This window comes from Mercenaria mercenaria, chromosome 13 (assembly GCF_021730395.1).
Source record: "Mercenaria mercenaria strain notata chromosome 13, MADL_Memer_1, whole genome shotgun sequence".
Classification (NCBI taxonomy): domain Eukaryota; kingdom Metazoa; phylum Mollusca; class Bivalvia; order Venerida; family Veneridae; genus Mercenaria; species Mercenaria mercenaria.
The window spans coordinates 74487074-74508936 of NC_069373.1; the positions used below are offsets into that span (position 1 = coordinate 74487074).

Here is a 21863-nt window from a genome sequence, read left to right on the forward strand (position 1 = left end):
CATCATCCAGATCATGTGACATAAGGTGCTTAACTCTGACATAAATTTTTTATGAATTATGTCCCCTTTTACTTTAAATTTAAGGTTGATTTTGATGTATTTTCACTATATCTCAGTTATTACAAAATGGATTTGATTCAAACTTAAAATACATGTTCCACCTCATCACCCACATCATGTGACACAAGATGCATAACTCTGACACCAATTTTTCATGAATTATGCCCCTTTTTACTTAGAATTTAAGGTTAATTTTGATGTATTTTCACTATATCTCAGTTACTACTGAATGGATTTGATTCAGACTTAAAATAGATGTTCCGCCTCATCACCCACATCATGTGACACAAGGTGCATAACTCTGACACTAATTTTTCTTGAATTGTGTCCCCTTTTACCTAGAATTTAAGGTTAATTTTGATGTATTTTCACTCTATCTCATTCTGATTGGCTTAGAGCCAAATGGAAGTAACCCTTTTTTTATGCCCTCAAAGGGAGGCATATAGTTTTTGAACCGTCTGTCCGTCTGTCCGTCTGTCGGTCTGTCGGTCCGTCAGTCTGTCAGTCTGTCAGTCTGTCCGCAATTTTCGTGTCCGGTTCATATCTTTGTCATCGATGGATGGATTTTCAAATAACTTGGCATGAATGTGTACCACAGTAAGACGATGTGTCGCGCGCAAGACCCAGGTCCGTAGCTCAAAGGTCAAGGTCACACTTAGACATTAAAGGATAGTGCATTGATGGGTGTGTCCGGTCCATATCTTTGTCATCGATGGATGGATTTTCAAATAACTTGCCATGAATGTGTACCACAGTAAGACGACGTGTCGCGCGCAAGACCCAGGTCCGTAGCTCAAAGGTCAAGGTCACACTTAGACTTTAAAGGATAGTGCATTGATGGGCGTGTCCAGTCCATATCTTTGTCATCCATGGATGGATTTTCAAATAACTTGGCATGAATGTGTACCACAGTAAGACGACGTGTCACGCGCAAGACCCAGGTCCGTAGCTCAAAGGTCAAGGTCACACTTAGACGTTAAAGGATAGTGCATTGATGGGCGTGTCTGGTCCATATCTTTGTCATCCATGGATGGATTTTCAAATAACTTGGCATAAATGTGTACCACAGTAAGACAACGTGTCATGCGCAAGACCCAGGTCCATAGCTCAAAGGTCAAGGTCACACTTAGACGTTAAAGGTCATTTTTCATGATAGTGCATTGATGGGCGTGTCCGGTCCATATCTTTGTCATTCATGCATGGATTTTAAAATAACTTCGCATGAATGTGTGACACAGTAAGACGACGTGTCGCGCGCAAGACCCAGCTCCGTAGGTCAAAGGTCCTAAACTCTAACATCGGCCATAACTATTCATTCAAAGTGCCATCGGGGGCATGTGTCATCCTATGGAGACAGCTCTTGTTTTCTTTTGTACTGAGTTTCTTCCCCTTAAATTCCATGAATTAAGCTATTTTTAGAAATCCTATTTTTAGATTTTCAATATTTTAGGTATTTTTCTAACTTTTTTATTATAAGTCCTATGTAAAAAGTAAATACATTTTTCTGTGGTAACATGGGTTGGTAAGACACTTTTTTGTATTCACTTTTAGTGTATCTCTAATATTAGAGATTTAATATATTTACTAGTATTACTATGCTAGTATTATACTAGTATTACTTATATGTGGAAGCCCAGGATGAAGTACTCCAAAGACTAAGTATTTTTAAGATTTCTTATGGTTGCCATTCTTCTGTGACAAGACCGTATGGTGGGGGTATGAGTCACTCCTGTGACAGTTCTAGTTTTTCTTGAATTGTGTCCTGTTTTACCTAGAATTTAAGGTTAATTTTGATGTATTTTCACTATATCTCATTCTGATTGGCTTAGAGTCAAAGGGAAATAACCTTTTTTTAACTTTTGTACTGAGTTTCTTCCCCTTAAATTCCAGGAATTAGTCTATTTTTAGAAATCCTATTTTTAGATTTTCAATATTTTAGGTATTTTTCTAACTTTTTTATTATAAGTCCTATGTAAAAAGTAAATACATTTTTCTGTGGTAACATGGGTCGGTAAGACACTTTTTTGTATTCACTTTTAGTGTATCTCTAATATTAGAGATTTAGTATATTTACTAGTATTACTATACTAGTATTATACTAGTATTACTTATATGTGGAAGCCCAGGATGAAGTACTCCAAAGTATTTTTAAGATTTCTTATGGTTGCCATTCTTCTGTGACAAGACTGTATGGTGGGGGTATGGGTCACTCCTGTGACAGTTCTAGTTTCGTTAGCGTGTATAGGAATTGCTAGAATCTTTCACAGGAATTTGTGGTTTCTCTAGATTTGGCAAGTTATACATGACTGATTTAAGATTTCGTTTAGCAAGTAGAAAGGAATATTACATGTGAAAAATTGCAAGTAGATTGATTCTTACTTTTTGAGTACAGATTAATATTTACAAACAAATTCATACTTGTGGAGAATAGGTTAATACTTACAGGTAAATTCTTAGTTGTGGAGAATAGGTTTGTACTTAAGGTTAATTCTTACTTGTGGAAAACAGGTAAATACCTACAGGTTAATAACTTAATACTGACTTGTGGAGAACAGGTTAACATTACATGCTGAGAATAGGTTTACATGTTTATACTTTTTTGTGGAGTACAGAGCTATACAGATAAGGATGGCATGAAAACAGTTTAGTTCAAGTGGCATTCATATAATAACTGATCAGTTCTATGGAAAAATGATGTCATATGACAGCAAACAAACTGATTAACCCTTCAAGTATTTAATTAGTTATTCCTTTCTATTTAATTGCTTTGCTGTGTCCTGTTATAATGAAGATCTCAAAATTATCAATATTTAATTTCCTTATTACTCAATTATACAAGTTACAAAAAATACCTTGAATGTCTATGTGTACATGTGATCTCCCGCGCGGGAGGGTCAAAATCCCGATTTTTTCACCTTGACTCCCGTCTCCTGACCAAAACCATAATTCTCCCGCTTTTCAAAAAAAAAAAAAAAAAAAGAAAAATCGGTATTAACTACCGAGGAGTGCCAAACATGTTTACACAATAAATCAAAGTGTCACTGACGGTTGTGTATCATACCTGTTTGACACACATGTAGCTAGAGGAAAGAGTTGTTTTTCACAGGTGTAATTTGATAACGTGATTGTTTGTTTTGATAAAGGATTAGACAAGCAAGGCATTTTCCACCTGTCTCACGGGGCCAAATATCGGCCCATTCTCAAGGCCAATTAAGCTCCATTTTTACCAATTTGAAGCAAAAAACTCCCATTCATAAGAAATAATTCCCAGCTAATTGTTGGAAAAACAAACCCATTACTATTTTTAGAACATGAGTGTTATTTCCCCTTATGCAGTTACGCCATTTTCTTCCAATGTTTACCAAATTACTTTGCTACTAATATCGGACTTATTTCATTGAAAATTGGATGAAAACACACACTCATTTATTTGATAACATCAGTCTACATTATTTTGGTAAGGGTAAATATATGTTGATGGATTTCTGTTTTTCATGTCAAAATCATTAATGATCAGTATTTTTATACGAAAGTGGGTGGGGTAAGGAATTTACATAATTTATGAGTTGTGTTCAGACCAATTTAGAGCTTCGTTTTTTTTTCAGTCCTTGAGTAGAATAATGTTAATGCCTGTTCACCACCATTTCACCCCTAAATTGAGACTTTGTTTCTACAAATTTAACCTGTCAAGAAAGTTAGAACAAGAGGGAGCTTCTGCTCGACTTTTCTCAGTGATTGACTCTGAAGTAAAGTTTTGCCAGTAAAAGGGGCAATTAAAGCTTTGCCAGTAAAAGTGGAATAATAGTCAATAGCTTTGAATGTAACAGAGATATTGGACATTATATAAAACTTTAACAAAAAAAGGTAAGTTAAAAAGTGGCATAACTCTGTCAAAATTCAAATCAAGAGTTATGAGGATTGTTTCTTCTGGTGTAGACGTATAAAATGCGTTATTGTGTGGCCTGAAATGTTGGATTGTGTCTCTAAGTTTTGTGTCCGAGCACTTATGTCGATAAAAAACCTCCAGTTATTAGACCCTAACTCCAGCTGAAAAATGGCAAACCTCCAGTTTTGGGATTCTGAACTTATCACATGTATGGTCTATGAAAAATTTATTTGACTATAATTATGGAATATACTTAAATTGAAAAAAAATCGGTTTCAAAAGGCAGATTTAAATTTTTAGCACGGCTATTCAAAGAATAGGTAGAGCCATCGGACTCCTCCATGTGTCGATGTTGGCATTCTGATTTGGGTAAGTTTTTGTATGTAAGCTGGTATATCTTGCTTTTTTATACAAAATTATGCCCCTTTTTCGACTTAGCAGTTTTTGGTTAAAATTTTATATGTAAGCTGGTATCTCAGTATCCACTAATGGGAATGGATTGAAACTTCACACATTTGTTCACTGTCAAAAGCTAATTAGCACTGTGCAGGTTCCATAACCCTGTTTTGCATTTTTTCAAAATTTTGCCCCTTTTTCGACTCTTATACTCATTCAGTTGACAAGGCTTTTGAATCAAGTCGAGCGTTGCTGTCCTCCGACAGCTCTTGTTTGTTAAACTGCTTGAAAATTTGTTATTTCCTGTTAGCTATTACACTTTCTCATTCTGATTCTAGAAATATTAACTTAGCACATTAATAATGCTTCTTTGAATTGTTCCAATATATTCTTCAAAGACTTTGGTCTTTTACATTTTTTTTCGATAAAATGACTTAAACAGCAATTAAAGCATAATATAAGGTATTGTGGTAACATATTTTATCATCCCAACAATGCATAAAATTCCTATTTAGTTTTGAAATCCATAAATTCATGCCCCAACTAAACAGTTGCTCAGGTGGAAACTACAGAAGTGAAATTAAATGATTTCACTTTAACAATAAGGTGCTAGAAACCAAAAATTTTAGTTCTGTTTGGCACCATATAAGGTGTGCAATGTTGATGCACCATAAAGCCCAACCCAGACAATACGTAATCTAAATCTTCCTTTTCATTATTAAAGTTAGTTAGAATCAGGGACCATAGGGAGTTAATTCAGATCTTTTCACATTAGATAATATAATGTAAATAATGGTTATACCATTTATATTTATTGCATGATATGACGCCAGTTTTCATTTAAACAATGCAAAACCATTGAATGCCTGTCACAAAAGAGGTCTCTTATTTCTGCCATATATATATGTCATTACTCCTGTGATGTTTACAAAACCTGACAATAAACGTCCATTATCATGCTACTTTTTCTGTGAAATGTCTGTTTACGTCATGCAAAGTTTGCATTTTCAAGAATTACCATGATTATGCAGACATTTTGTCTAATTTCCAAGTGAATCTGTTAGCTTTATTGACAAGATAGATGTAAATCTAAGCAAATAGGGTACTCTGCAGATGAACTATTTGTCTAATAGGTTCAGATATCTGGTATAGATACATAATCCACAAAATTACTGGAACAAGAAAGATACATGTCAGCATTGCAATTGGCAATTTGTTTGATTTGTATTTTCAGTATACAATTTCGACATTTCCTACTGATATGGAAAATCTGAGGATACTGAAATATGATATTATATGAGCCGTGCCATGGGAAAACCAACATAGTGGCTTTGCGACCAGCATGGATCCAGACCAGCCTGCGCATCTGCGCAGTTTGGTCAGGATCCATGCTGTTCGCTAACAGTTTCTCCAATCCCAATAGGCTTTAAAAGCGAACAGCATGGAGCCTGACCAGACTGCGCGGATGCGCAGGCTGGTCTGGATCCATGCTGGTCGCAAAGCCACTATGTTGGTTTTCTCATGGCACGGCTCATATAATCATACAGAAATACGGCTTCATCACCTTAAACAGATATCAAATCGTTGAAAAAATACTTTGCTTTAAAGTTTATACATATTGACCATTAATTTAGTCAAAAGTTGAAGCTGTTTTTTGCTGCTTTTTGTCCCCCACAACATCCAATCATTTCTAATCTCCACCCCCCCCCCCCCCCCCCACCCCCCAAAAAAATTAATTGAAAAATGTGGTGAGGGTGGGGACGAAGCACTTAGTTTCGTTTGTTGCCACTATATCTGATATTCATTCAGTTTCTTATTCAAAATATAATATATTGGCTGTTGAATGGGTTCCTGCTTCTGTTTAATTACTGGGCTGTGACCTGTTACAATGAATCAGGAAATCATCAATATTTAATTTCCTTTTTACTGAATAACACAATTTTCTAATACGTCAACCATTAAAGATCTTTAAGATCTTGATGTATACTGAATAAAATATATGAAAATTTAAAAAAGTTTGGGAAAGATGCTTTAAGGTCAGAAACTATGCTAGAGCAAAAGTGCAAATGCCCACTTGATTTTGATTTTTGGTATGAATGTACTGTGTTGGCTGTTGAATGGGTTACTGTTTTGTTGATATTGTGATATTTTCCAAAACCCCACCCACTGTCGATATTCTACAGACTTTCGAGTTTTGAATGACAGGGTAATAACAGAGACTCTGAAATTTAAGCCTTATACCCTTTTCTGTTTCTTTTCATAGTCCTAGAAATTTAAGTTCTTTGATGTAAAAGAACATTTTCCGTGGAGGCTTTTAAGAAACATAATCTCATGTAACATTTTAAATACTTCAAAGAATTTTCAGATAATGTAACCTTTTAACCATACTTGGCTTATCTTTTTTTTTATAAAACACTTTTTATTAAAGGTTAATACATTATGTGTAGTGCCCTTTGCGAATAGATGTAGATGATTTCTAGTTCTAGTTAAAGGCTGTTTATATATGTAGAAGATAATGGATTTGTACTTCCAACATTAAAAGCAGATAATAAGAGCCTTGAAAAATTATTGGATTTATATATGGATAAGTACAGTACAATTGCTAGAATTCATAGGCAAGTATGGCCTTGGTAGTGGTAGAGCACTTGCTTTGAGTGCGGGAGGTTGTGGGTGTGATCTCTGGATGCGTCATACCAAAGACATGGAAATTGGTACTTGTAGCTTCCTCGCTTTTATAATGCTCAGCATTAAGAGAATATAGTGCTAACTAGGACTGGTCAGCCTGGTGTCAGTAAGTGACTGGGTGAGGTATCAGGTCATGTGTCTATGGGGTGAAAAAATATTCCAAACATACATTGAAAACTGCCGGTAACCTCCGCATGAATTCTTAGAGTGAGCTCTGGTGCTTGAGTCATCAATGCTAAAGTGAGCTGTGTTTTACTGTGTATACCTGTCTCTGGCAATCCTTAGTATCAAACACCCAACCTGGTTGTACAAAAAATTAGGTTAACTACTGTTTGACAAAAGAAGTAAACAGTTGTTTTCGAAATACCCAAGTATCATGGAGATGTTACTTCTAATTATGCTGCACAATTTTACAAAAATGTGTCACTTCTTGGGGTACTTCGACAAAAGAAGTATTGCTTATGTTACATTGAATAGCAGTCACAAAGTTTCCACTTTAATTTGTGTTCAGAATCAGGAATTTCTGACGGAAGGGAAATGCTCAGTCTTTTTGACTCAGTGTGGTTATGTTATAAGAATATTTGAAGTCCCTGGCTGCACATTGATTAAAAGTATACCGTTACATGACGAGATCTAATCTTCTTAAATCAATCAATACCACTTTCTTAGAACCAAACTTTGTTGGCTGTAGAAAATCTCATTTTCAAAGCACTTGTATAGTTTGACATTTCATCAAATTTCCAAAGGGAAATGCTCTGGAAACTTGAGCTTTGTGCAGCATGAAATACTGTCTGCAGGCCTATTATGCACAATAATTTATCAAACATCCTTTTATTGAATTACATACCTGTAGGTGTTTGATGGAATTAAAGGATAAATCTTGTCATATCATTTTTATGTGCCACATGTGAATGTTCAGTCATTAATTTACAAGTAACTTCCATTTCTGTAATCCCTTGATGATAATCAGAGGTTTAGATGTTAAATGTTATGTTCTTAATGAGGTTCAAATGTTAAATATAAGGTGCTGATTAAGGTTCTGATGTTAAATGTAAAACACTGTAGATTCAAGTATAAAAAGTTACTTATAAATGAGGTTTAGATGTTAAATGTTAAAATGTTAAAATTGATAAGACATTTAGATGTTAAAGGTTAACATGCTAAATGAGGTTCACAGCTTGATGTGAAATGTTACATGCTAATTAAGGTACAGATTATAACATGTTGATAAGACATTCTGGTGTTAAAGGTTACATGCTAAATGCATTCTCATCCATCAGAGGTTCGTCAAAATCCCGAGACATACCTCTGATTTATTTCCATCGTTTACTTGGTGAGCATGCGCACTCGTAATTACTATCGGGAGTGGTTTCAGCCAATCATTGTTCGCCATTATTTGGAACTCCGAATTGAAACTTCAAAAAATATGTAAACAAGATACTTGCTTACGATGGATAAAGGCTGTATTCCATGATTGCGATAAATAAAGATTTATTACTGTAATTCGACGTTAAGAGATTTACATCAAGAAATAATAATATTCGTCGTAAATGGACATCGTATTCCCTCGATAATATGGAAAGGACGCGGTCACGCTTTTCACGGACGATTTTGATTGGTTCGCTACGATTTGTCGCGAAACGACGCTGATTGGCTGAAACGTTTTACCTGTAAAGTAACCAAACCATAAATATCGGCGAAATGTGCCAGAGGTTCATCCGGGGAACCACGGTAGACCTCTGGTATGCGAGAATGGCTAAATGAGGTTCACAGCTTGATGTGAAATGTTACATGCTAATTAAGGTACAGATTATAACATGTTGATAAGACATTCTGGTGTCAAAGGTTACATGCTAATTGAGGTGCACAGCTTGATGTGAAATGTTACATGCTAATTAAGGTACAGATTATAACATGTTGATAAGACATTCTGATGTTAAAGGTTACATGCTAATTGAGGTGCACAGATTGATGTGAAATGTTACATGCTAAATGAAGTACAGATTATAACATGTTGATAAGACATTCTGGTGTTAAAGGTAAATGCTAAATGAGGTTCACAGATTAATGTGAAATGTTACATGCTAAATGAGGTACAGATTATAACATGTTGATGAGACATTTAGATGTTAAAGGTAACATGCTAAATGAGGTGCACAGATTGATGTGAAGTGTTACATTGATGACTGAGGTACAAGTTACACAATGTATTTGATTGTAGGCATTCAGATGTCAAATGCTAACACTCTTGTGTAAGGTAAAAAAGTGAAATGTTAATGGGGTATAAAAGTCATATACCGGCAAGCTTGGTGTATATCCTCTGTTTGTCACACAGTCACGTCTACTTGGTATAATGTGCTAAAATGTGTGCAATATCTGGTGATATAATTGATCTTACTATGTGTTATTTAAGAAATAATGTATCTCATTTAGTGATTTGTCGCTGAATAAATCATTGTTTGGATTTCAGATGCGAAGGAATTATATCATGAGGACGCAGCCCGTGTGATATAATAGTATGCATCTGAACGACAAACAATGATTTTGTTCAAGAGCAAATCACTAAATGAGATTCTAACACTTTAACAAGGATTTTAAAGTACATCCTTAATGACATTTATTAAATATTTGCCTGTTTTCAGTTGGTTTCTTTTCCAGCGCGCTGCTATGCCGTTTGACGCTATGACATAATAATTGTGACATCAGAAAAATTAATTGTTGTATAATAATTCACTGTTTTCAGCCTTCTTTGTTTAATAGAAAAATGAATCGGATCGTGTTAGAATGGTTGATAATCACCAGTGATCATGCAGATAATTGGCTTTAAGATTTTTCACAACCTACCACAAAATCTTGCTTATTTGGAAAATGTAAAGCTTACCTCCTGCACCAATACAGCAGCTCAAGAAAATTGTAATGACATTTCTTCAGAACTTTTTTGTCATAAATTGTATTTCCGGACCATTTTCTCTTGATGGCCTTCAGATATTTTTTCTCTGTAAGTGAATTGACATTTTGTCTTCTACAGTTACACCCACGTTTTATGGCTATTCTGAGAACAATCTGATTATATTGAACATTGATTCCCAATATAGAAACCCACAGATATAACTACCATTTATCACTGATGGCTCTAAGTAGGAAGGGGATGAGTGAAACCCAAACAAACAAGCCATGGATGCTCAGGCAGGCAGTATTTCACTATATGGGCGAACTATAAATCACCTTATATTGCCTCCTGCATGCTCTCACTGGTTTTGAATGTTCCATCAATATTAATTTTGTTTCTTCTGGTGTTTTTAAGGGGACGCATATTGCTACATTCACAGTTCATACAGAAATGCGGAAGGGGTGCATATTCAAGAAATCGATGGTGGGAAAATAAAAAACATATTCCTAAACTGATATAATACTGATGGACACCTGTAATATTCAGTATTTTGTGGATAAGGATGTGGTACTATGAATGTAACAGGAAAACAGAGGTCTTTGTGAAAGTACATTCAACACAAAATATTAAGCTTTTGTATAAGGAAAAAACAGGTTTTTTACAATAACAGTGTTCCAAATAATGTTGAAGGGATGAGATTTTCTTTCTAACACACCAGGTTTGCTTAAACATGTAAAAATTTAACGCCACGTCATTTCAGCTCGGGATGGACGCCATATTTCTCATTGATAAAAATGTAAACAAAAAAAATCAGAGTGGGATTAGCATTGCAAGGGCATAACATGACATTCTACACAATGAATACCTTAGAACAGATATCTAAGATGCTACACAGGTCAGGCGGGTTAAATGCATAATGGCGATCACTTGAAATTCATCTTGAAAAGGTGGTTAATTTTAGTTTATTTACATGGTTTTTAATTTTCCCACGACTTCTCGGCGATTGACTGCATATGTATTACTGCGCCGGACGAAAGGTAACTCTAATAAACAACGGGAGACAACTTAGGTGTCAGCACGTGTACGATTTTAAAAAAAAACATGACGACGATTATAATTTCTTATCAAATAATGAATCCTATTCAGATATTCGTCTTTAATATTAGAAAATTATTAATTTCTGTGGACATTTGTCAAAAAATATTACTTACATTGGACTACTTTGCGCATCAAACTGGTTTCCGCTTCAGTTGTGAGGCACTTCCGTTATACTTTTTGAGAACAATAACAAAACACAAAATGAATCAATAAAGTCACTTATAAACCGACTGCTACTTAAATCAGTGTGAGTAAAGTTGTTGTTACAACATTATACATGTTCGTTACGTTATGAGATAAAGTTTATCTTGAACAGCATAATCCATTAATTACGTTTAGATGATATTGCATTTACAACTTATTTGACCCCATTTTTTTACGTGAATGACAGCATTCTCGTGCAACTCGTGCAAACAGAGTTATGAAAAGTATGGTGGAGAATTCAAGGACAAATTATAAATGACATTAAAGTGAGGATAACTGTATATTCGTCCAGTTTTGATCATTGATATGCCTGCTGTGTATTAGTAACTTTTGTGAACAAGATTAGAATGTTACTTTTGCACATATACACATTGATTCGACCTCTCAACCAAATTTCATACCTTATTTTAGGGATTTTTAAGACAATACATTTTCAAAAGTTTGTTGAATGTGTTTTGATATTTAAGTGCATTGTAGTTCATGAATACCAAGTTAAAAATTAATAATGGCAACATTTCTAGGCCCTTATTGTAAGCCACTGGACTTCTGTAACGATAAATGTTTAATGTATTAAGGGAAATATACTCTTTTACTTTTGGAATGTGGCATTCCTTGACCACCGTATCTTTTCTTATGCACTACTTTGTAAACAAACTAAATAATGTGTTTTAGCTTACATATGCGAAATGAAAAGCAAGACAGTGACCATATTTCACATTCTTTCTTTAAATTAGAATCTGTAGGACACTGATAAATGTTTGGACAAGGTGAAGCACTATTATTTTCGCACCAAAAAGTCTTAATTGTTGACTTTGAATGTACACAATAAGTCTTATGTAATTCAACAATAACTTTCTTCTTTCAGTTTTCTCATTTTTATTTTAGTGAGCAATCATTTGTGTACTTATAATAGTTGAAACAGTATCCATTTCATGTACCAAAACCTTGTACTTTTTTGCAGGTAAATTTAATCATACCCCACCCACTTTTTTCTAATTTCAAAGTATGCGTCCCCTTAAAGGGGCATGAATTGTTATGTGTACATGAAGTACAACAATACTTTCTTCGAGTTTAGAGCTTTTTGGTTAATATGATTTACTGTTAATTTTGATGAGCTATATTGGAGCTACTTCTTACGTAAAATTCAACATATTGTAATCTTTTCGCGTACTTACATTGAAATAATGCTACCTTGTCGGTTGATTCTTTTATGATATTGTATTACATTTCTCTTGCTTCATTCTCACGGTGGGGAAACCACGTGACTAAATCGGATAACGTGCACGCAAAAGTGCTAAAAATAGGCCCGCTTCAGGTATGTTTTTTCACTATAACTTTTTTGATCCACAATTGTTTTAAACGAGATAACGTGCATAAACCCCGCAATAAAAAGCTCTTTCATCGGATATATGTAACTTGATAAAACTCCCTCCCGTTTTTACGTAATCCTTGCCCAACCTATTCGAAAGATGCAAAATATTTTGGTAACGAACACGTCTGTTCACAAGTTACGCACCTAGCACAGATTCTGCAGAGAATTTTCGCTGGAATATAGGTTTAAAATAAAGCTTGTCATTGTCCAAAGTCCTGTACCAAATATTTAACATGACTATTCAGGAATATTAAAGATATCGTAAGACAAAGGGTGCGGTAACATACATGTTCCCGTTTTCAGGAGGTGACGTACACGTCATTTTTGCCCAGAGGGTAACGTACACGTCAAAAACTATTTATCATGCATGTAGAACATCTTTGTCTTTAAATGACTGAACTGTAAACATTTTGATATTGTTAAAAAAAGATGCAGATGCTGGGAATAGGCTGTTTTTCTTTCGGTAGGTTAGTATATACAGAAATGCTACAGTGAAAATGAATAGCATTTGGAATTTTATGGTGTAATCGTGTATGTTATTTTGACAAGTAGACATTGTTAGCAGTTGCCATTTTAAATGTTAACTTTTTTTTCTCCAAATATCAAAAGTTAACTAGGTTTCTGGGAATAACCCATGTAGTTCTGTTTGTCAGCAGGGTTTAATCAAATCCATATGTTCAAATCTTCTTGATGACCCGTTGAACTGTAAACATTTTTTATAGTGTTAAAAAGATGCTGGAACTAGTATAAATTCTGAACGATAACTGGAACGATAGCATGCTTGATAACCATGATTTTTCTTTATTAAAACGTTACAATACAGAAAATCTTTTTGTTTAATATGACAGCATACACCTTATTTGAATCATTGACAAACTGTTTGAGTTCTATCATGCATGGGACCATAACAATCACCCAATAATATAAACACGTTGTCGTTTAAATTATCGTGCGGGAGTAATGTTATTCTTTTTGTGGGTTAGTGACAGTTTGTTGGTCAGCTAGTTATTCATTTAGACCTCCTTTCTGAAACAACATATCAGTATTGACCTAAAGTTTGCATATCTAAGAACTATAGTCATTCCATGGTTGATTAAATTATAAATGCTGACATATTCTGATAATATAGATCTGTAAATGCGTCAATTACATCCAAAGCTTTAAAGTAACAGCCTCGGTTAAGTTTAGGCTGTTCATTCACAAAATCAGATACCTTATATAAGCATTAACGAGATTACAATTAACTATTAAACTAAACTAAGCTATATTGGATCGCAAAAAAGTTAGAAAATGTCGCAAAAAATCTTTTTTTAACCAAGTACAGTTGACTTAGACAGATTTTGTGTCGCCTATTACAAAGTAGCTGCGACATATAGGGATCACTTTTCTGTCGTCCGTCTGTCTGTCCGTTGGCGACCGGCTGGCGTCCGTCACGCTTCTTGTCCGGAGCATAACTCAAGAAGAAATAAAGATGCTAATATGTTACTTCACACAATGATCGAACACAGTGAGAGGATGTGCAGTATCAAAGAACCATAACACTAGGTGGTCCCATTTTTCAATTATCTCCCCTTATCCTTATAAAAAAGACTTGTCCAGAGCCCAAGTCAAAAACTATTTGAAGAATTTGAAGATACTTTACACATTGACAGAGGAAGCACAGTGTGATGGTCACATTTTTAGCTCGACTATACGAAGTATAAGGAGAGCTATCCTACTCGCCCCGGTGTCGGCGTCGGCGTCGGCGTCTTTCCGCGTCCCCACCTTGGTTAAAGTTTTGGTGCACTTTCTCTTTTTTCAACTTATCTCTGTAATTACTTGATGGATTTGATTCAAACTTGAAATACTTATTCCTCATCATCATCCACATCATCTGACATAAGGGCCATAATTCTGGCACCAATATTTCATGAATTATCCCCCCTTTTCACTTAGATTTTCAGGTTAAAGTTTTGATGCACTTTCACTCTATCTCTGTTATTACTGAATGGATTTGATTCAAACTTAAAATAGTTGTTCAACATCATCACCCACATCATATGACACAAGGTGCATAACTCTGGCACAAGTTTTCATGAATTATTCCCCTTTTTACTTAGAATTTAAGGTTAAAGTTTTATGCACTTTCACTCTATCTCTGTTATTACTGAATGGATCTGATTCAAACTTAAACAATTGTTCAACATCATCACCCACATCATATGACACAAGGTGCATAACTCTGGCACCATTTTTTTATGAATTATTCCCCCTTTTTACTTAGAATTTCAGGTTAAAGTTTTGGTGCACTTTCACTCTACTTCCGTTATTACTGAATGGATTTGATTCAAACTTAAAATAGTTGTTCAGCATCATCACCCACATCATATGACACAAGATGCGTAACTCTGGCACAATTTTTCATGAATTATTCCCCTTTTTACTTAGAATTTTAGGTTAAAGTTTTGATGCACTTTCACTCTGTCTCTGTTTTTACTGAATGGATTTGATTCAAACTTAAAATAGTTGTTCAACATCATCATCCACACCATATGACACAAGGTACATAACTCTGGCACCAATATTTAATGAATTATGCCCCTTTTTGCTTAGGATATACTTATATAGTGTTTTGATAGATTTTATTTTTACCTCTCTTATTACTTTAATTTGATATTTTTGACATAGACTCAGGCTATTGTGTAATATCTTCATCCACAATTGGAGTCATTAAACACTCCAGTGACAGCTCTAGTTTCCTCAGATGTGCCCAGTTTCACTATCCAACATCGAAATAGTCGAGCGCGCTGTCTCCTGTGACAGCTCTTGTTAAATAACCTCCCCTTATCGTTATATAGAAAGCTTGTCCGAAGCCCAAGTCGAAATTATATAAAGAATTGACTTGAAACTTTGCACATAAATAGAGGTCCAATGAAAGGAAGTACAGTGTCAAAGAACCATAACTCTAACTGATCTTATTTTTGAATAACCTCCCTTTATCTATGAAAACACTTGTCTGGGGCCAATGTCAAAACCATATAAAGGATTGTCTTGATACTTGATACATTGATAGAGGTCAGTGAAGCAAAGTGCAGTGTCAAAGAACCATCACCTCCCTTAATGCATGAAAAGGAAAAGCAAGAAGCTTTGCTGAAGCACAAGCCAAAAACTATGAAGGATTGATTTGATACTTTGTACATTAATACAGGTCAGTGAAAGAAAGTGCAGTGATAAGGAATCATAACTCTTACTGACTCCATTTTTAATTACCTCCCTGTATGTATAAGAAACTTGTATGGAATCCAAGTAAAATCAATATAAAGGATTGACATGATACTTTGAGCATTAATAGAGGTCATTCTTCTCCTATGTGTACTACTCTAGCATTCGTCTCCAGCAGGCGACACGTGCGATCTTGTTATTCATATTGAAGCGCAATAATTTTTGGACAATATATTAACACTGTGACTAGGCTATAAGATCTATTATACTGATTTTTATTTGACATGATATACAAAATATAAACATGTCAAAAAGAAAAGTAACAAGATTTTTTCTGTTGTTATTTTTTGACAATGGGTCGTCCAAAAAAAGTTTTTCCTACAACAGTGGTAGGTTCACGCTCCACTATGTCTCTGCTCGTGCGCCTTTAAATTACTTTTTCTCCGAAAAGACATTTCGCACTCTTGGCAAATATATTCATTCTCCGTGCTATAAATAGATAATAGTTTTACTGCTGCTACTCTCGGTGCAACAATTATACCTATATGCGTATTTAATACTTCTTTTTGTTTGTCTCTTTCAAAAGTCAGAATCATATGGTGCGGACAACTAAACTAACTATCGTTACTGGAAAGAACAAGTACTAGGCTTCCATCACCCGTAAGCAACTGTCAACTTTTTCACTCAAAGATACATGGTCAGTTGTGCATATGATGGACCGACGCTACTCATTTTCACTGTAGCATTTCTGTATATACTAACCTACTGAAAGAAAAACAGTCTATTCCCAGCATCTGCATCTTTTTTAACAATATCAAAATGTTTACAATTCAGTCATTTTAAGGAGGTAGGTTACCTTGTTACAAGGGTAAATTCAAATTAGTTTAACCGCAGCATGTTTTTGTATTTCGTGTAATATGAAGTTTTACCTGCTACAATCTCAATTTCGTTTGTCTCTGTCCCTTCAAATTCAATTTTTATCCAGGTTTGAAGAACATGACCCTCTAAAGGTATTTCATATTGAAAGAAGAAGGAAAATACGGATATTTAACACTTTTCAGTGTATTTTAGTTTCATTGATATCCGTAGAAGTCTGCATAATTGATAATTTTACTAGTATGCACGTTAGCTTTCTAATATTAGCTTTAAATGATTATGTCGCGGGGCTCGTGTTTCCATGGTTACGCATTTTCTCTCATTTTTAAACAACTATGTATAAAAATATGGGTTTTCGACGGCTTCAGTGCCATTCTGTTAATGACCAACATGGAATATTTGGGAAATATTATAAGCAAAATACCAAGCACTTTACATGGTACCCTATTTTTCTTAAAGTATACAGTAACCATGGCAACAGAGATGTTTAAAATAGCTTATATCTTGCTTTTTGTCGTAATTTCTTATAAAAAATATTGAATAAGGTTATCTTTCTAGTTAATGTAGCTTTAAAACATATTATTTCTAACGTAAGTTATATTTTCTTGTTATTCGCATTGATTCAAACAAATTTCACAGCTTAGAATACATACAGCAGTACCCCTCGTCTGGCATTTTTCATGGAAAAATCGTTCAGCATGCTGCTATTATTCTCATGGATATTGTTGAAATGAAAATAAAAAGCCGAAGCTGTGTTTCTTAAATAGACCAGTGTCAACGCTTTTCAATTTTACATTTAGATACGTAGGTCACGGGCTTCGTTTCCATGGTAACATCAATTAAATTCAAGGAACCACATTTTTTTTACTGAAATTTGAACAATTTTAGATCTTAGTTTTAGTATATACGTAACAAATTATCAATGGAACCTGAAAAACAGGTATTACAAATCAAACTGCTAGATTTTTTATTTGAAAATGGCCGTTACAAGTAACCTTTCATCCAAATATATTCCAAATAACATTGGTTACCATCATCCATTTTCTTACAAACCGCATAACGTTTCAATATAACTACATAAAAGAAGCAAAATATTGATGATTATTCAGAGCAAAAGATTCATAATAACTATTTCAGCAAATATTTGTTATTTGAAGATAGTTAAAATAAAGAAAATGCACAGAATTACGTACTTTCTAGATAAAAGCTATTAATTTTGCGCGGAAACTGACACGTAACGTCATGACGTCAATGACGTCATTTTAAGGCAACATTGTTTTGAAGCGTTTCTGCGGCAATTGATTCATTATTTCTACATTATTAAACCATAAAGTATCAGATCGGAGGCAGGTTCATGATTGGTTTTCAGAAGAATGAATATACAAACACATTTAATTTGTCGTAAACGTCGTCGTAAATCGTCACGTTAGCTTCCGGTTGGACATGCGCACATACAGATATGAAGGTAACCTACCTCCTTAAGACAAAGATGTTCTACATGCATGATAAATAGTTTTTGACGTGTACGTTACCCTCTGGGCAAAAATGACGTGTACGTCACCTCCTGAAAACTGAAATGTGTACGTTACCGCACCCTTTGTCTTACGATATCTTTAATATTCCTGAATAGTCATGTTAAATATTTGGTACAGGACTTTGGACAATGACAAGCTTTATTTTAAACCTATATTCCAGCGAAAATTCTCTGCAGAATCTGTGCTAGGTGCGTAACTTGTGAACAGACGTGTTCGTTACCAAAATATTTTGCATCTTTCGAATCGGTTGGGCAAGGATTACGTAAAAACGGGAGGGAGTTTTATCAAGTTACATATATCCGATGAAAGAGCTTTTTATTGCGGGGTTTATGCACATTATCTCGTTTAAAACAATTGCGGATCAAAAAAGTTATAGTGAAAAAACATACCTGAAGCGGGCCTATTTTTAGCACTTTTGCGTGCACGTTATCCGATTTAGTCACGTGGTTTCCCCACCGTGATTCTCAGACAGCAATTTTTCATCAGAAGTGAAAGATAAGCACTAAGATTCGGCTTGGGAATGCTCAGATGATTCTGTGACTTCACATAAATAGGCTTCTTCAGCTGACATGCAATATTTCTGAAATATTGACATATAAAAAAATTTAACAAGGAAATGAATTTTGTGCGCAAAGCGACATCAACATTTATATGTTAAAATTGGCACAACATTATAACATTTAAAGCAGCATGCCTCCAGATTTGGCTAAAAAATAATCTTTCTCTCAAATTGAAGTTTGGTTTTGTTATGAATATTAGAATATGAATTTTTGTTTCTAAAATATTTTAAAAGTTCCAAATCAAGAAAAAATGATGACTGCGTCGGGAATCAAACCCAGGCGAACCGCCACGGCATTAAAGACATTTTCCCGTCGTCGTAACCAATAGCGCTATAGCTGAAGTAGTGAATAATGACTTCAAAATATAGATATTTATAATCAAGACAGTTTACATGAAGTAATAGTGTGACAAACGCTTTTCGATTTTCGTTGTAAAAAGTAGTAAAAACAGCAAATTCTCATGTGTTTCCATAACATAGTTTGTCAGTAATTAAGTTTTAAAGCCTTTTTAAGAAATATAGCATTTATTTCAAGATATCTAAAAAAAAATAATTTTTTTTGTTGTCGAACGATCTGGAGGCATGCTGCTTTAATGACTTAGATATATTCATTAAACAGTTGTTGCACATAAATACTGGTAGTCATTATCACTTTAAAATATAATACACATAAAATTGTCATGAAATAATTTTCACAGAGATGAGACTGGTTGACTAAAAAGAAATTCTTGAGAAACTCACAGTAATGTCTAATAAGACATTCTTAAAGTAAATGACATTTAAAGAAAAGCATTATCTAAAAGTCGGTTAATTAAAATGCTGATATTTATGAATGTACCTCATATTTTAATTGAGAGAAAAGATATGAATGTAGGTGTATGATTATGTTCAGTAACACTGGTTTAGCTTCTGGTGGATATGTAAAACATTGTTTTGTCTTATGAAAGCTTTGCTTTGTTCAGCTTGAGCTTAGTTTTGTTATAAAGCTTTGTTGTCTCCTTCTTTGCCTTTAGAACCCTGAGGACCTGCTTAGCTCAGTGAAAAGAGCATAAATTTACAGATCCTGGAGTCACGAGTTTATTCCTGAGCGAGGCGTTTCATCTCCTTAGACATTGTGTTTGAAGTCATTTTGTTGTCTGTCTCTGATTCATGTTTACTCGAGGGAAACTGTATAGTACTGGTACATGGAACACTTGTTAGGTTAAATGCTTGCCATAACATAACTGAAATACTGTTGAAAGTTAACATTTAGCTGAAAACCATAGTTATGCTAAGGCTTAGTGCCCTTCATTATCTTAATTTTGCAGTAGACTTAGCTTCATTCTTTGTCCAGCTGTAACTTAGTTGGACCAAATGTTCTTTAATTTAGTCTTGCAATTAAAAAAAAATGTTTTGTCCTACTTTAACTAAATTTTGTCTTGAAAGTTTTGCTGTTTCTTTGTTTTAGTTATGCCAAGACTTGGTGTCTTCCTGCATTAACTTTGCTATAAAAGCTTTGTTACAGTGCCATGAATTAATTTAGTTGTGTTTCAAAAGCTTTGCTTTACCCATTGCCATAAATGTTTTTCTGTGCCTTTTGGTCAATAAAACTTATAAACAATAAAGTGTCCTCCTTTAAGTTCAGTTCTTCAGTTAGCTTTGATACTATTAAAGCTTTAGTGTACCTCACTTCAAATTAGTTTTGCTATTTATAATTAAAGCTTTGGTATACCTCACTATAAGTTAGTGTTGTTATTTAAGCTTTGGTATACCTCACTTTAAGTAAGTGTTGTTATTTAAGCTTTGGTATACCTCACTATAACTTAAAATAGCTATTTAAGCTTTTGTGTACTTCATGTAACTGTATGTTAGTTTTTCCAGTAAAGCTTTGGTGTACCACACTTAGTTTTACTATTAAAGCTTTGGTATGTCTTGTTGTTCAGCAAACTGACAGGAAGTAATTAAGACCTCTTCACTTTGGTCTTGTGATAGATACATTTTGAGATATTAGATGGTTGTTTGTGAAGAGGAGAAGAAAAAACAGATTAATTATGCGGAAATTAAAAGCTCATTTTAGCAATTACATGATATGACAGTGAATGATGTTGGAAATGGATGGTCATTATTGACATGATACTACAGTTAAACTTGGTTCACTCAAACTCAACAGGACCAGCAAAATTTCTTGGAGTTATCAGTTAGTTAGGGCCATCAGTGGAACAATATACTTTATACAAGCATTTTGCCGGGACCTGACAGTGAGTTAGAGCAAAGGACAGTGTTCAGAGTTTGAGCGTACGAAGTTTGACTCTAGGCAACAGTTTTGTTAGAAATAAGGCATTTTTTGGTCACTCCATACATATAGTCAAAATGACATTCTCGATGAAGGTAACATTTTCATGTAAATCCTGGCAAGGGCCATTTTCCCCATTACATCTGATGAAAGTCACTTACTTGATTCCAGTGGAAGGTCACTAGGTGTTTTTTATATTAAGAAGCAATAAAATATAGTAAGAAACTCTTATTTAATATGTGTAACATGTAATAGTCGTTACTACTATTCCATCTGAATGATCTGCTTAACTTCGTTGTCTATATATTTCATTTCAGCCTTTGCCAAAAACAGCATTTTAAGTCCATGACAACTTCCCACACTGATATTGATGAAATTAATTATCCATTGTTCCATCCAGTATTAAGATAAGCCTGATTGAATATTTGTTTGGGAGAACTAAACCAAATGAGGTTAGATGGGAGGGAGACAGTAAAAGCTCATTTAGTATTTACATTTTATCTGACAGTGATGTATGATGTGTGATTATAGTAAAAGAGGATCAATTCCCTATGATTGATAAGGTTGTGGTATATTTCTGGGTGTGTATAAATTGATTGAATTGGTATTTGCGTCAATAACCATTTTGCGGATGACATTACACCCCTACCTAAACAGTGTCTTTAAGGCATGTAGTGTGGCCCCTGTCCTTGAGTGTGTTCATGTGTATGTGTGTGAACAATTTTGTGTCTGACCGAGAACCTTGTTACACATAGCTGGATTTAGACTGATCGCCATTAGATATTATGTGTTGCATACAAGACCCAGATTGCTAACACAAAGGTCAAGG

General features: G+C 34.5%; 1 protein-coding gene across 3 annotated transcripts in view; it reads left to right on the forward strand.

Annotated features, from left to right (window-relative positions):
• Positions 1-21863, forward strand: part of LOC128548037 (TBC1 domain family member 30-like) — a 115938-nt gene that overhangs the window by 28246 nt on the left and 65829 nt on the right. The window lies entirely within an intron of this gene.